Raw genomic sequence first — 4823 nt, forward strand, 5'->3', positions numbered from 1 at the left:
GTGAGTAAAATTTTTGGGAGCTTGCTCCAGAAATTGCAGAAACAGTTAAAATAAATCACCAACAGACCAGGTTGGTTATATGTTACTCTTGTGCTTTATTGAAATAAACAATACTTTCATGAGTAAACATGAAATCCACATTTTACTTGTGCATGAGATGTTTTGTGAACCACATAGTTTTGTATAAATTGTTTATTTAATTTTTTTATTATGTTTCAAGGTAAATGTGCTCAGAGCCAGTAAATATATTTTGAAATAGGCTTTAATATTCCGAATTATTAAACTTTTTTTTTTTCAGTCTGACCTCTGAATGTCAGTACTTACTTATTTTCAAAATAGCAGAACATTAGAATGATAACAATACCACCTGAGATGCTGATGTTCATGAGGAACAATGCACACCTCCCTGAGGACTACAAATGGTTGTGGTCAGTCTGTAAGCCCCACCCACACATGCAAACCACCAATCAGCTGGTCTTGACTTTGTGCCAATTCAGGCCTTCTGAAATCCAGACTACCAATCACCAAACTCAGCCTGATGCTGCGTGGCTGGTTTGGCTTGGTTGATAGTACACATAATAGACACAACAGTCTTAATATGTATTTGTCTGTCTATCTGTATATCATCTGTATCACTGTTTACTTTTATTTTATTATATATATATATATATATATATATATATATATATATATATATATATATATATATATATATATATATATAGTGTTGTTTATCTATCTATCTATCTATCTATCTATCTATCTATCTATCTATCTATCTATCTATCTATCTATCTATCTATCTATCTATCTATCGTCTGTGTGTCTGTCTGTCTTTTTCTTCAGAATGACCACGTTTCGTCTACGTTTACTGTACAACAGCAGATTAAAGTGGGCGGGGCCTCGGAGAAAGAGGGGGCGGAGCAGACTACGAGAGTCCGGGAAAAGTCAAGCGAGAGGCGGTGCCTCCGTGTGTGCGTAATTCACGCTTGGCCCGTCCTCCTCCAGACGGGCCCTCCCTCCCCCACCCCCTCGGGCCACCCGCTCTTGAGTTGGAGAGTCCTGGCTCCCGTTCGGCTCACAGTCCGGGCAACAGAGGGACACGGGAATGGACACAGAAGGGAGTCAGAGCAGCTTGTCGTCCTCCACGCAGGACTCCCCACACGACCCCTGGTAAAGCTTTCTTGCTCCGCGCTCCGCTTGACTTTTCCTCGCGAACGGGAGGGAGATCTATATATACATCTATTAATTTAAACCCGAGAGTTCTGGGACTAAGAGGAAAGAGACCACCGGAGACAAAATACACAAGCGCGGGTTCCTTTACGAAAGAGCGAAAATGGAAACAATGTAACAGTCAGAAGCCTGCCTCACTGTTACATTGTTCCATTCTCCCTCTTACCAGGACGCGCGCTGTTACATTGTTTTCCATCTGTTACATTTGGAACTGTTATATTGTTTCCAACACATTATATTATTACATTCCATTTTGCTTTTTCAAACGGTGATGATCGAACTTGTTACTTTTTAACGGAGAGGAAAGAATCAGTTCTGCGTTTTCATTGGAAATAACGGCACCCATCCATCCATCATGGCCGAATTACACTTTTCCGCTTAATTTATTACGATTTTGGGTTGTTGGTTACTGTATTTACACATGCACCAGTAATCGGTAGCGTTTCAGAAGACTTTCAGGTGTCTGATCTGACTTTCCTTTTCACCTTTCAGCAAAATGTTCATCGGCGGGTTGAGCTGGCAGACGGACACAAGGTGAGACACGCGTGATCTTCTGTCCTGCGTGCTACTTCCACAAAAAGTCTCAGGCATGGTCTGCTTTGAGCTCGTAGGAGCTTTTCTTCTTTCTGTGTTTGTTTGGTTTGACAGAACGCAAATAGTTAATGCACCAAGAAATCAAAGCATGTATTCAACGACAGAGCCTAATGCTTTAGCTTTTCTTTGCATATAGGTGAAAATGTATAGATCAATACTCGGCATATTTTATCATAAAACGTCTCTTGCAACACTTCCACGAAAGCTCCAGACGATATATATAGTGAGCTCGTGTTGATTTGAGGTGAAAGCAAGGGCACTAGTTAGGAAGCACTGATGTGGCTGAATAAATGCAACATGCAGTGTGGAAAATCTCTGGTTGCATGACTGTGTTGTTATTCAAATACTCAGCTTAGTTTAGAGCATTAAAATAAGAATGCTCACCAGAGCTTTATAATGAGCACTTTTTGTTGAGATGCAAATTGTAAGTCTCATTGCTGAACTAATATCAGCAAACTTTTGGTTTAAGGTACATCAAACGTTATTTGCGTCACGAAACTGTTGTTATGAAATAAATGCATTGTGTTTTTCTTTCTCCAGAAGGGCTGAAGGAATACTTTTGTAAATTCGGCGAGGTGAAGGAGTGTATGGTGATGCGGGATCCGGTTACAAAGCGGTCGAGGTGAGGGGGAGGCGCGCGCACATCCACTGCTGACTTGTTTGTATGTGTGTTTTGTAACTTAATTCTTATGCGTAATGTTTGTGCATGCACTGTTTTTGCGCAGGGGGTTTGGATTTGTCACCTATGTAGACCAGACCGGTGTGGATAAAGTTTTGGCCCAAAACAGACACGAGCTGGATTCAAAAACAGTGAGTTGTTTCTTTTTTCGATCGTTTTATTATTCTGTATATCAGTGATTTGCTTGTTTAATATACATGCAAACATAATTGCACTGAATCTAGAAACATGCATGCTCTATGAGGGTCAGCGTTACATCCGGCTTGCATCAGTTACTGCCTTACTCAATGTTTTTGGAGCAGATGCCTCATATTCTTTAGTCTATCCCTTCGTTTTCGTTTCCTAAGATCATTTTATAACTCCACATGCACGAGGCGCGAGGCCGTTCCAGCAGGTCGGTCTGGCGCAGAGCGCGCCACATGAAAGCGTTCTTTCGCGCTTTTCATCGTCATGACAACAAGGGGAGCGAAACGGGGCAGAATCAAACTTTTCAAAAAGCTTCTAGCATTCGATCCAACACTGCAAGTGTCTTGTTTATGTTCTTTAAAAACATATGTGAATGGTGTGATGATTTAAGTTTTATTATTATTTAATAAAACATCGCTGTTATTGTAAAAATATACCATGACTATGCTAAAACCATGGTATGCTTTGAAGTACCATGCAGTAATTCCAACTATTATGTGTATCTATGCAAATACCTCTATATTACCATTACTAAACCAAATAATTAGAATCAAAATAGTTATTTTGTCCATTCCCACCACCCTTGTGTCCATGTGAAATAATTATAATCTAGTCACTTTGCAGAATCTTATATCATTTATTCTATTATTTATGTATATAATCATTTATATGCTCTCAGGAGGTTTAGATATTAGGCACAGTCAAAATTAATTTGCATTATGTTTTTCAACTGGTTTTGCCTCAAAAGCCAGATTTGACAATCTTAAGTTAAACATTGAAATGTGTGAAATGAGATGCACAGGTCCAACATTATTCAAATGATTACTATGATATTGGCTTAATAGGAAAATTTAAAATTTTGGAAATGCATAACCAACAGCAGAACTGATTTACCAGCCAAACACGCTAAACAAACACTCGGCTAAATGTTATAGTAGTATTAGTCTTGGTGACAGGTGAATTTGTAGGACTGTGAAGATTGTTTGGATGCACGGTCTTTGACGTCAGCAACAAAAGATCACAAAAAAGAGCTTTAGCTCCTCTTTTTAAATAGTTTATTTTGCTATTATGACTATACATGGGTAAATGCTTGAATTGTATTATATTTATTTCACTTTGTGTTGATGTCTGATGTCTGTGACCCGATCAGAACAGACTTGTAACTCATTTTTGGATGCAACCCACCAGTTGATAATCAACGATGTAAATAGCATGGTATAGATTAAAATATATGTATTTCAGAATACTTAAGTACTGATATGGCACAATTATCAAACTGTGAGGGTTTTAATGGAAATGAAAACGGCCTGTAAATCTGTGAAAACCGAATACATGTTGAGCTCCAGAACTTTTTTTCCAGTATTGACCACACTGCACAGAGTAGCGTGCTCGCTAGTAGCTGTATTTGAATAAACGCCCAGGTCGTGTTTGAATATGTGAGTCTTGGGACTTCACTGATGGTCCTTTGTCAGATCTGTGTGGGTGTGTCAGCAGACAACACCAGCCACAGCTTTACTACAGAGATGCCACAGACCCCTTACGAGCTGTGTGTGTGTTTATTTGTTGTAAAATCTGGGCTGTGTTGTGGCCTGTTCCTAGGCCTTTCACATTAAAGAATGGGCTAGCCAAATCATGTTAAGATGCAAATTTTGTTGGTGACTTAAACACTACAGCTGTGCAGAGAGACTCATCCTCGCAACACTTCCGTCTCTTGGGTTCAGTTGCCATGTGGGATTGTCATCACCATAACAACTTTGTTGGTTATATCCAAAAGGGTCACACACTCTTAAACACACTCATTAACTGCTATGAGACATGCACAACACTTGATGTTGATGCGTAGAATAATGCATATGTAAAATCTCTTTATTTTCTGTTTTTTTGAAAAATGGATGGCAACATCGTTGCATCATATGTACTCTGAAATGATGTGATTCAAACATAAATCTAAAGTATTTTTCACTTTAATTCATAAGGCAGAAGGACAGATTGACATATTAAGACTTTTTTAATAATACTCTGTGGCTTCAAGTCAACATTCGCAAATCTGTTTCATTTTTGTAAATGTGCTGTATTAATAAGTGAATCTTATAAAAGTAGAGGCAGGATTTATCTTTTTGAAAACATCGAA

General features: G+C 38.7%; 1 long non-coding RNA gene across 1 annotated transcript; it reads left to right on the forward strand.

Annotated features, from left to right (window-relative positions):
• The first annotated feature begins 979 nt into the window (after nt 1-979).
• On the forward strand, nt 980-2679 carry LOC113075621 (uncharacterized). Its single transcript, XR_003280997.1, has 4 exons — nt 980-1173; nt 1726-1767; nt 2368-2449; nt 2553-2679. It is a non-coding gene; the product is annotated as an uncharacterized LOC113075621 (long non-coding RNA).
• Nucleotides 2680-4823: the final 2144 nt, after the last annotated feature.

The sequence above is a fragment of the Carassius auratus genome, unplaced genomic scaffold (genome assembly GCF_003368295.1).
Source record: "Carassius auratus strain Wakin unplaced genomic scaffold, ASM336829v1 scaf_tig00017303, whole genome shotgun sequence".
NCBI lineage: Eukaryota > Metazoa > Chordata > Actinopteri > Cypriniformes > Cyprinidae > Carassius > Carassius auratus.